General features: G+C 46.9%; 1 protein-coding gene across 1 annotated transcript in view; it reads left to right on the top strand.

The window, feature by feature from the left end:
• Nucleotides 1-393: 393 nt before the first annotated feature.
• LPP (LIM domain containing preferred translocation partner in lipoma) overlaps nucleotides 394-12,155 on the top strand; it is a 305,874-nt gene continuing 294,112 nt past the window's right edge. The window contains exon 1 of the mRNA XM_026854985.1: nucleotides 394-492. The gene's annotated coding sequence lies outside the window, so the exon portion shown is untranslated. The remainder of the gene's footprint in view (nucleotides 493-12,155) is intronic.

Consider the following 12,155-nt stretch of genomic DNA (forward strand, 5'->3'; position numbering starts at 1 on the left):
AAATGATGCTTCCTAGCTCCCTCACTGTTCCTGAGGTCACAGAGATGAGTGATGGATTCACCCTGTTCTCTTATGCCTCATTTTGTCTCCTTTTACCTTCACTTTCTCAGGAGCATTAAGAGCAGTAAAGGAGCTGTGGCTTGGGGAGATTCAAGTTGTTGGCCAAGCTGTGGCAGCTGGTGCTGATTGTTGGCCCAGTTAGAGGTGGTGATGCTCAGTTTTGGGGGGTTCCAAAAGGAGTCCAGGAGTATGGAGGCTTCTGCCTAAGAAAGCTGGGGAGGAAAATGCTGCATTTCCCAGAAGTTGTGTGGGTTAAACTGTAAGTTTTGGAGACAAGCCGTCAGAAGGCCCATCCAGCATGCATCACACGGGTATCTCTCTTTTCACAGGACTGGGAAAGAAACCCAAAGTCGTGACTCTGGCAGAGCCCCGCGTGTCTCCAAAAGCTCTCTGAGTTCATCCCACCAGCAAGGCTGTACAGCGTGAGAACTGGTACGTAAACACGCTTCACAGGCGAGAGGGGCAACTTCTCAGAAGGATCTGTGGCTTTTCTGACAATGGCACTCTTGTTCATGGTTTTCTGTAAAAAAATAAAAATAAAGTCCTCTCCTAACAGAGTGTGGAGGCAAGTGTGGGGTCACTGGAAAATAAAAGACAAACTGGTGGTTCCCTGGTGGTGCTTGCACCCAGAGGCTTTGGTGGGGAAGGGCTCAGCAGGGAGAAGCTGTGAGTGTTCAGAAGTCATCCCAGACTTCGGCACCGAGGCTTTAGACATGCTCTGTCAAGCAGTGTGTTGTGTGACAGGACATGTGGATAGGTGATGTGGGGGGTAATGACAAATGCATGCATGAGAAATGCACATACATACATATATATATATATACACACACAGGCTGTACAAATCTAGGCACATGGAAACAAAGATGCGCAGTGCATATATAGTATATACTATATGGTGGCATATGAGAGCTTGGGGGTGTATATATCAAATGTCTGTATATACTATATATGGTGATAAAAGAATGCATATGCATTCATGTTCTCCTCTTTTTTTTTTTTTTTTCTTTTTCTGTCTCTTCTGTCTCTCTGTGGAGCTGTTGCAAAACTACCAGATTCAACCTCCTGGGGAGCCTTTCTGGCCAAGGTTTTACAAGCCAGCACCTGCTTTGCCTGCCTGACTTCTTTCTATATTTATTCCTCTGCACCCGGTTTTTGCCTTTGCCTGCAAAGTGGAACTGTCACAAACATTTGTGCTAACTTCTGGCTGCACAGGACTTCAGCTTGCAAGCCCTAAGTCTGCTTTTATGCATGTTGGGGGAGGAGACGTAACGTGTGTGTAGTTGTGCATGTGTGTGTATGAGCATCCCTGGTCCTTGCTGTGTGTGTTATTAGATGGTCTGTGTTCCTGTGATGCTGCAGCAGTCCTTGTGTTATGTATGCCATGCAAGTTGTGCTCTCTGCCCCTTCAAGACATTTTTATGAATCAAATATTCTCAGTTGTCCTGCTTATGTAATGGCATTTAAATTAAATTAGCCATGCCTACCCAGTGGCTGATTGATAATGACCTGTAGCGTTGTGCAGGAGGCTTGAGTTGGATTTTATTCCCAGGCCCCCAGGCTTTTACTTACCAGAGTTAGGGCTGTGACAAGGAGAGAGACTTGCAGTGCCGTATTGCAGGGAGTTGTAGTTAGACATGCATGTATCTGTCCCTCTGTTTCTCTGTGTCTTTTGGGGTGGAAGGTGGTCTAAAACAGAGGTACTGAACCCCAGCTCATGTTTAGGTACCACTGTTTAGAGTGAGTATAGTAGCAAGAGAGGGGGTATAATGCCTTTTCAGTTGGGAAGCCAAGGGGAGATGGTAATCCCTGGGAACACGAGGCTGGGGGAATAGCTGCATGGCGGGTCTCTCATCAGCAAATGCCGCTTAGACACGCACCCGTTCCTGGTCCAATGGGTACGACTTGTGCTTATTGAAAAGCAGTGCTGGGCTGCCTGCCAGGAGCCGGGAACCAGTTTGTCCTCATGTGCTCAGGCCCCTGAACTCCCAGCCCCTCTAACAGCTATATTTGTTTCTGGCATGAGAGTCCCTCTAAGGTCATGAAGCCCAGGTTTCAACTCCAGGAGCCATAAAACGTACCCTGCCTGACCCTGGTGCAAAGGCAGAGGCAGCACTAGCAGCCTGTGTTCCCCTGGGTTTCTTTTCCCTGTCCCCACCACGTGTGCCACTGCAGCCTGCATTCCTCTCTGGTTCGGTAAGCCCTTTGCCTCTGGAGCTGACACAGCTAGTATTTCCCCCACTGGCAGGGCAGGCAAGGTAGTGGCATTTAACTGTTAAGGAGAACCTTGATCTGTTTGTGCTGCAGGAGCCCAGAGCAGTAAGTGCTGCTGCATGCCTGGGACAGGGTTCCTGCTCTTCATGCTTTGGTCCCCTTTCTTGGCTTACCATATTCTCTACTTCATCCTGCTGTTTCTCCTTGCAAAAAGCAGTACCTTGGGAATTGTTTTCTGCAAGGTGCTGGAAAACTGAGTCATAGTTTGTAAAACCTGACCCTTCTTACCCTGGTTTTGGAGCATCTACCACAGTGCTCAGAACATCTCCATTTCTGGCCATGGAGAATGCTTCTGGTGGCCTGGCTGCTGGTTGAGGCGCATGGCTCTGGGGGAGGTTTCAGTGGATTTTTAGAAAACTAATTGATCAGCTGCCCGTTAAGAGCTAATCCCAGCCCACATTGCATTGGCATTGTCCTGGTGCATCACTTAGTGCCACTTGGACTGTTGGCTCCATAAAGCTCCCCTTATAACTACCAGCGTAGTGGACATGTGCTGATGCTGCCTGGCAAGGTTTATTTTTTGCAGTGATAGTGATAGATCACTAAGTTAAATATGCTTCTTATTCTAAAAGGCAGAAAGCTTTGTTTTCCTCTGAAGAAAAGATTTTTGTTATTTTCTGTCACTTGTGATATCAGATGCTAAACTCATGCTGCCATGGGCCCCTGGCCTCTGTCTGGTTACTAGAGTTAATTGTACAGGCCCCGTCACTTCAGGATTTCAGCTCCCCCCCGAAGCCTGTGCTTCAGTACCAGTGAAAGCCAGATGTACTATAATGTCGCTTTTTTACAGTTTGTTTTGGCCATACATGGGCAGAGTCAGCTCTGGAATTCCTTCCCTATAAATTCAATAGCATCTTGTGGGTGGTGCTGGGGAATCACTCTGGTCCGGTTGGATGCCTCAGCGGCCTGTTACCCTTGAAAACCTGATTTGCCCTGATTTGCACATTCCTGAGAGGCTGCCTGCTCCTGGAGCCCATGGCTGCAGCCTGAGGAGACAGCTGTCCCATGCTGGCAGGCGTAGTCACCTCCCTGCTGGCCACCGCTTGGCTGTTGCAGCTGAGAAGTGGTGCCCGTGGGAGCGGTGGCATGGGTATATTGCTCCTGCGTGCAGACAGGCTCTGCAGGGACAGTTGTCCCCTCTGAGTATAACTGTTCTGCCCCCTAAATTTGCTGTATGGGCTTGGGCATTAACCCTCAAGACCCTTTCCCGGGGAGGGTGAGGGGTGGTAGGTGCTTCCCTGTTCTACCTGTCATGGGATGCCGCACTGTGTCCCCCCACAGGGACTGGGTGCTGCCATGCTGGGCTCCCTGTCCCTGCAGGGAGATCTTGCCTTGTCCAAGCAGCGTGTTACTTTCTGAAGAGCTGTGGATTGTTTTTTTTCGGGTAAAGCATCATCAAATACATGCTTTTCTCAAAGCACTGTCTAGATGAGCCAGGGCAGGGGGGATTTCCAGCCCCAGGTGAGCAGTCAGTGTGGAACCTGGCATCAGGACCTCTCTAGTGGGACTGATGGCTGAGCTGTGCCTTTTCTGGTGTCAAGCTGGCGTCACTATAAACGCAGCCTGAATTTGCCTATTTTTCTCCAAAGAGCACTCCAAAATTCAGTTCTACAAGGTTTTGTGCTGATGAGTCAAGGGACGAGAGGGAGGTTTGCTGTAGTGGGCAAGGGGTGATGGCTCCTGGAGCTGCCCCCATTGCATCTCCCTGTGCATCCCTGGGAGGGGACAGAGATGCAGTGTCTGTCACCCGTTGAGCCAGGAGCTTCCAAAGCACAGGTCAAGGCAGTGACACGTGTCCCTATGTCCAAGCTGTGTGTAGGTCAGCAACAGTGATGTGCTCAGCTCAGGCTCCAGAGGGGCAAGTCATCCCTGTGCCAAAGCCAGGGAGAGAAGGGTGATTTTTTTTTTTTTTGACATCCTTTGGAGTTTTGATCTCCATATTTGGAAATGTTTACCCATTGCTCTGATCTATTGCAAGGGAGGGGAGGTGACTCAGGGTCTGGTGGAAGCAAGATCTGAATTCCTGTAGTAAGGTTGGTTTTCCCCTCACCCCCCCACCACCCCCACCCTTTCTTGTTTTGGAAGCTTGTTGTGGTCAGTTCTCAGTTCTCTCTTGCTGGACGTTGTTCCAAATTTGATCTGCTCGAGAGGGAAGCGTGTTAGCAAAGGAGTTTGCCTGGATGCTGGTAAGTGCATCACTACTGCTTTAGCAAGCAACTTTGGATTTTTTGATTTGTTTTGTTTAGTCAGATGGATTGCATCAAAGTGTATGTGTTGCTGGTGGAGGCAGGCATGTGGATCACCAGTCAACAGCAAGGGACCCAATGAAACCTTCTGTAGCAGGGAAAGTTGGCTTAGTGGATTGAACTCAAAGGCAAAATGTTTCTTCAGGCCTAGGTGTAAAGATAATTTAAGCCAGCTCCCATTAAATAGTGTTCTTTTTAGTTTTGCTGGTTAATGTAGCAAGGCAGCGTAGCACTGTAGAGTTAAATGAGTATATGTGCATGTGGTCAGCAAGTAAAATACAGCTTAAGTATCATAGCTGTCTCTTAAGCAAGAGTGTGTTAAAAAGGCTGCATAACATATGGATGTATTTCTCTCAAATGTTAATATTTAACTCTGTTTTGTTAGGAACCTGAAGGAGTTTAGCTGCTGTAACTGGTTGAAGGTTCAGTGTCTGCTTTTTCCTGTTTTTCTTTATTTTTCCTTAGTGTGAATTTTTAATCTGTCTGATACTGCAGCTGGCTGCTTCTCTTTTTTTCTTCCTCCCCCCCCTTTCCTTTCTCTTTCCTGAAAGGAAACTACAGTTCAACCAGACAGTCAGGGGTGCGTGGGGAACCTGGAAGATTCTGTGCTTCCTGTTTTATTCATGGCAGATAAAACCATGCTGGGGAATCTGAAATAGTGATCCACCATCCCACATTCCTGTTGTCATTTGGAGCATGTAACACGTATAGAGTGCTTTTAACGCTGTTCTGTAGGTTGTGTAGCAGCTAGTCCCGTGCCTCGGACAGAAAGCGCTGTGCTTCGGCCTTTTACTTGAGAAGGGGCATTGGTGAAAAACTCTTTATAGTTCCATCTCCTCAGCTAACTGGTATTTTTAGACTGGTTCAAACCTGTTGTTACCATACTCTTCCTGTTTTAAATTTAAGACCTTTGTTAAAAGTTAAATCTCTCCTTGGTTTGCTTTTGCCCTTTTAAATAGGGATTAATACTCAGTGTGAGGTTTGGTTTCCCAGAGATGTGGATTTGCAGCAGGTCCCTGAGGTGCAAAACTGTCTTGATTGTTCTGGGCAAGGAAAGAGACTTGGCTTAGTTTGCATGAGGATGGGGCCTGAGCTGAAAAGCACTTGGCTCCAAAAGGTGATAAAGGGACTCCTGGAGCCTATTCCTGCAGGTCCGACATGTTGGGAATTTGTAGACTTCAGCTGCATTTTAATCCTTGTTGTTTCAACAGGCTACTTGGATTACTGCAGTTTTTGGGGTCAGGGCCCTGCTGGACTGAGCTTGGTACCGGTACAAAGGGAAGAACTGCTGTCCTAAAGAGTGAACAGCCTAATGGACGGTGTAGGTGATGGGTTGGAAAACAGGGACCTGGGGAGATGTATGGAGCTGCTGCAGCACCTGAAGGCTCAGCCCAGTGACTTGCCAAGGAGCCACCCATCGTCCGTTGTGTGTGGTGGTGCCAAGCTGCGGAAGGCAGGGAGCTGGTGGTCTGTGTGGCGGCTCCTCGTGTGCTGCGCTTTGCCTTTGCGTGCGCATGTGTGACCCTGCACGATGGGTGATGCCTCCTCCCTGCCCAGTGCTTGCCTGGTCCAGGTCCTGCCCTGGGTCAGCCCCTGCTTCTGGTGGCACTTGGATGTGGCACGTGCAGGCTTTGCTAGCTGCCTGCGGCCAAGCTTGGTGTTTGAGACAGCACGGCAGGACTGTAAATGATGATGTTCTGTTCCCCTCGCAGTTTCCCCCCTTTCCTGCTCACCAGGACAGTCTGCTTGTTGGAAGACAGGATGAGCAGTGCCTGGCTGCCATAACCCAGGGCTCCAGGCAGTGCTAGTCTGGCATGCCTGAGGAAGCAAGTTGGGGCCTTTAATCTTCATGTGCTGATTCTTCTCTATGCAACAACTCATCGCTGTGAGGATGTGACTTGAGAGCTGGATGGACTGTGAAGGATGTGCTGCCGCCTATGTCTCCCCAGATGGGTGCTGTGCAGGGCTGGGGGAGCTCTGGAGGATGCCCACAGCTGGGACTGCAGGCTTCCAGGGCTCTCTGTCTGGTATTTCTCCAGGACGTGGGCACTGATGCTAACCAGCATCCACAATGGATTTTCTTCTGCTCTAGGAACACAGCCATTAAGGGCTGACCTGTAAATTAATACAGCTGTCTAAAGAATTTTCCTCCTGCAGCCTGCTTTAGCTCCCGTGTAAGGAGGATTGGTTCACAGCCCATCCTTCATCCCGACTATTGCACTGATCAATCCAGGGCTGGCACCGCAGAGGACGTGGTGAAGTGGTGACCCTGTCCTGTGTGGCTCGGGTGCTGTGAGGGGATTTAGTGTGCGCTAAGGGTTGGGTGTGTGTGCCCCACAGCAGGTAAGAGAAGCTGCTCCAGAGAGCATGGGGCTAGTACGTGTGGGCATGGAAGGGATGAGGATGTGACAAGGTTACGGACCTAGATGGCTCTACGTATCTGATACTTTGCATTTAGGTAGGCAGAGGTTTTAGAGCCTTTAAACACTAAATTGTGCCCACAGAATTTGGAAAGCTGTATTATCCTGGTGTTCGGGTGTAGAAACTGAGGCACCATGTGACAAACTTAGGAAAAGTGCAAAACTCTGGATTCCATGTGACGGTTCATGCTCAGCTCCTGCAGACAGGCAGGCGCTTCACAGCTTTGTGTCAAGTGGTACTGTTAAACTCATCTCCCTTACTAATAAAGTCATACTTTTCTGAGCACAAAATATTTCTGTATTGGTTGCTTAAAGGTAAACCAAGTCATACCGAGTATTTAATGAAGTTAGTCTATGTTGCTAGTGTGTTACTTCAGGAATTTCCAGATGGCACCTTACCTAATCGTACTGCTACTCCTTCCTAGGATCTAGGCAGAGTGCAGGCTTTTAAGAAATGTCTGTTATTAGCTTTATAATACACATTCCTGTGTAACAGCTGTTGCAAGCAGCAGGAGGTCTCTCTCACAGCCTAATTCTTCAGTCAACTTTGGGGAAGGGGGAATTTGCTCCTGTGAACTAGGTATTTGCATTTGGGATGAGATCTCCCAAATGAGAAACACTTGTTTGCCTCCAGTGAGTGTGTTGGTTTAAGAACTAGTGTGCCTGGAAGGAGGAAACAAGTTACTCCTGTTGCTTTACCACCATCTTCTAATAGTTAACTATGTGTAAGGCTCCCTAGTTGCTTATTGCTTGATGTGGTGGGGGGGGTGACTACATTTTAAAGAAACAGCAGGTTTTGAAAGCCTGGCTGCCTGTGATGAGGAGGAAAGGAGTCCTGTGCTGGGCTGTCTCACACCCCTATGGTGAAAATATCACAGGGATGAGTTCCAGTGAAGCTGCCCATTTCTGTCAGCCACCTCCCTCCTACATCCTTGTTTTTCAGGTAAATCTCTCTTTGACTCTGTTAGCCGTTTCCCCCTTCCTCCCTGAAAAGTCATTATCATCACTTGAAATTAAGGAAAAGACAGGAGGAGGGAATAAACGGATGTTAAGAAATAGAAAACAATCAATTAAATAGTACATAGCATGTAATTTTCCTTGGAAACTTACCATGAAATTGAGGAGCACTTTTACAACCAGTAATTTAAATTGCATTTGAACACTGCTAATGGGTTGTTTGCATGGGAATTTCGGTCATTTCACAGCAGGTCATTGTCTTTAGTACCCCTTCATTCAGTTAAAAAAAAATCTCATAATGAGGAGGATGCTGCAGACAACTGGTCCAACTGTTGCTAGTAGAAGGTGGTACCATGAAAGTTTTGCAAGGCCCTGTTACATTCAGAGCCATTTATGCCCTTAGCATCAGCTCTTCAGGTGTTAAATTCGTGGGAATTTGGCACTTTTTATCTAGTAAAATGTGTTATGGCTGAAAGGTAGGAAAATAACGTTATCCTCATCGCCCTCACAACAATGATGGAGGTGAGGAGGCTGAAGAGGCTCCTCCAGGCTCACAGGATTGGGGTTTGCAGCCGTGGGACGGACCTGGGAGTGAAGCTAGTGGCTCGGTCTTTATCACCTTTATCAATCATAACAGTGCTTTGGGATCTGATCCTGGCTCACTCCAGCTGAAGAGGAACAACACAGAGGTGCTGATCAGCTGTAGCTGCAGGGTATTTTTACTTAACTTAATAGTCTTGTTTTTCCAGTGTTTAATGTTCTTCACCACCACTCTTTTACTTATAAAATGCCAACGATTTTCAGCAAAAACTAATATCAGCCTAATCGTGTGCTATTTTGCTGCTGATTGTGCTGGTAACAGACTCTATAGGAAGGCAAATGCAAGTTGCTTGTAGCCTGTTGCTGAATGAACATCCCATTTTCAGAGCAGGGTTTTTTGCAAATCCGTGGGCATGCTTAGCATATGGAAGGGGGTTCCAGTATCAAAACAAATCTGGCCTCCTGTTTCTGGATGTGTAGGTTGTTTCTTAGAAGATGGAACCTTTAAAATCTGTCCCTGCAAACATGGTTGTTAAATCCTGCTATTTCTAGAGATGAGAGGCAGCTGTCTGCACCGAGATAAGCTATAAAAAGGCAATATTTTCCAAAAATGATTTTTTTAGCTATACCTGCTAGACAGCTTGGCCAGCGGGAGTTCACCAGGAGCGTAGCCACTGCTGCCCTTTTATGTACAGGGTGCTGAGCAATGCAAAAACTTCTGGGCAAGTCTCCAGGGGCAGCGTTAAGCACCAGCCCTTCAATCTTTCTGTCTCGTGAAACGCTGCTGCATGGATAAGTGCATTCAGCATGAAGAACGGGGTGCTTGTCTTACCCAGTCTCCCGTTTTTTAGGTGATTGCTTTGTCCTTAACTTTTGTTCTGAATTTTCATTGTGTCTGTCTTGTTGCTGACTCAGTGACCATCGCTAATCACAGCATGGTTTGAATGCTGTCCCCCCCTCCATTATTTACTTGAAAGCATTCCGGTTTGCTGTGTAGTCTGAGAATAGCTGGTGAGTTCAGATTAAACCAGTAACAAAACTTGTAATTTTTCCTAAGGGTCTGGATGGGGTTTCTCGTAGAATAATGGTGGTATTGCTTATACTTCCTGATGCACGTGCTACCCACAGTAGTTGTTATCAGCTAATTCTCTGCCAAGAGGCATGACTGTAAGAAAGTTACATTAGATAATCTCGTAGAGGCTGTTAAGACTATAGGGACAGAGAAGGACATGGCTTTCGAGCATGCTCCCAGTGAAGAATTTCTGAAAGATGGGAGGGCACAGAAGATGGATGTTTCCGTGTGACCGAGGCAATGTCCTCATGTAGGCGAGGGTCTGGTTAGTAGGGGGAGGCAGGGGGTGAAGTCCACATGGTGGAGTGCAGGGGGCCAGAGAGCAGCAACTTGGGGTGTTAGGAAACCCCATACAACTCAGATTCTAATGAGACAAGGAACCAGCTGATAGCCATCTCTGTGAACTGTCTAGCAAGTACTCTTGCCCTCTTCTTTTTATTTTTTTTTTGGTTGAATGAGCATGTTATCACACTGATTCCCAAGAAGTGCTACTCCTTCTGTGCAAATCCCCCGTCACACGTGTGTGTTGTTGCCAAACAGCCTGCTGGTTTGATGCATTGGCTCAGCCCTAACACTGATGGGGTTTTTTGCCTTTGCTGCTTTTTTTCTTTGTTTTGTTTTTTCCTTGGAATATGGGCTGCCTCTTAGTCACCTCTTGATGTCCTATGTGTTGTGGGTAATCTTTTGTTCATAACTTTTTTTCCTTACCCCAGCTTTCCATTTCAGCAGTTCACTTACCTCTTTTCCAGCCTCCTTCCAAAGGGATACACACACTCAGCTGGTGGAACTTGATGCAGATTTGATAGGTGCTCCCCCAGCAAATAGTTGTGTGTGTCTGCTCATCCAGAAAACCACTGAAAACTGAATAGAAATGAGACACATGGGGTTTGAAATAATCCCAGTGAGTTATTTCTGTCCGTGTTCTCCCTTTGCAGTGCGTCCGCAAGCTCACCTAGACCTCGGGGTTTGAGTTTATGGGTAAGCAGGGCTGGTAAAGGCCCTTTGTTTCCCTACCTCCCTTTCTCAACTATTTTTTGAAGAATGCTGATAAATTTATGTGATAACCTTGTAACTGAGAGATAAGGAAGAAAAAGTCTTATGGGTAGATTAGTTTGCAGCAGAGAGAAGGCAAACACCAGGGTCCTCAGTGGAGGGAGCCCACACTGAGCTACTCTGAAGTGCTGAGACGGCTTATTTATAATTTACCTACTTCATAAATGAATACTGCACTTTATAAGTGGGGAAGACAACAATCCTTGTCCTAAAGAGTCTGAAATCTAAGGCAGACAAATATGCACTTGAGGGCTGGGGAAGGGAGAGCATGGGTGATTGCTGGAGATCAAAATCTAGATAAAGCAGATTCCTAGAAGAAAAAGACTTCTGAGATGGGAGTTGTGGGTGATGAGAAGGGTGTTTAAGGTGCCAGAGGAGTGGATAGACAGAGGAAGGCAAATGGGTATGGAAGGAGGTGAGAAGACATGAAAGGAAAGAAGGTTGAAGGGGGGGGGTAGAAAGCGAGAAAAGAAGTAGGAGGAAAAAGAGCAGCGAGTAAGCTGTGGGAGGGGATACTGTGGGATGCTGTAGATGAGAGTCGAGATGACCTTAGCGTCTCTTTGTCATGTGTTAAAAGCTATGCTGTAGCTCAGCTACTGCGATTAGTCATCTCCCAGTGTATGAAGTACCAGTTTCTTTTCTGAATGGAGAGTACTGGTCCTGGCTGAATTCCAGTGCTGCAAGATCTATTTGCTAGGCTCAAGTGCCCCATGAGTCTTGTGGGGTGCTGGCTGGTTACATGCCATGTAGTCCTGTGTGTACATCATTGCCAGACCTTAAAAGCAAGTGCATAAGTAACTTGTCACCTTCTGCTTAATGCCATCAAAGTTAGTCCTCTAGAATCTTAAACAGTAAATCAGAATTTGTGTGTGTGTGTATATTTAATATCAATGTATATGCTATGGGTAGGTTTTGAAGTGTAGCAGGATGCACTTCAGTGACATCTGATAGGATATGGGTGGGATCAGTGGTTTATGTTGTGGTATGTTGTGCTATGTTATGGAACTGAGCTGGGAAAACTCAGTGGTCATCTGGTTCCTGCATGTGCTGCTTTCAGTTCCCTATAAAGACCTTGGCACCTCCACATCTTACTTAAGGGTCTTGTTTCATCCTCAAGGACTGAGGGAGTTGAGGAAGAATTTACTGTCACCAGCCTTATTTCCCTTTCTCTGATTTCTTCTCTGTTTTTGGAAATGGTTATCCTTGATGTTTGGCAGTTATATCCTGGCAAGTGCCTGTAAACTAGAAAGTTCACGTAGTTCTCCTGGAGCATCAGTAGTAGCTTCACCTAAACCCTCTTTGTCCCCAATTTGATCCCTTTCCAGTTTGCTTATTGTTTTGGGGGGCTTGTGTCTGATTCCCATCTGTTTTCTGGGTCTCCTTTCACTGTTGATGCCTTCCAGATCTTCCTTTTGGTTCCTCATTTCCTCTCCGAAGTAGTCTTTTCCTAATTACCCATTAGTTAGATGCAACTTCTTTATAGCCAGTAAAAGGTGGGGGAACATGGAGGTCATCTCTTATGGAGCTCAGTCCATC

The sequence above is a fragment of the Athene cunicularia genome, assembly GCF_003259725.1.
Source record: "Athene cunicularia isolate RWA chromosome 9 unlocalized genomic scaffold, athCun1 chr9_part1, whole genome shotgun sequence".
NCBI lineage: Eukaryota > Metazoa > Chordata > Aves > Strigiformes > Strigidae > Athene > Athene cunicularia.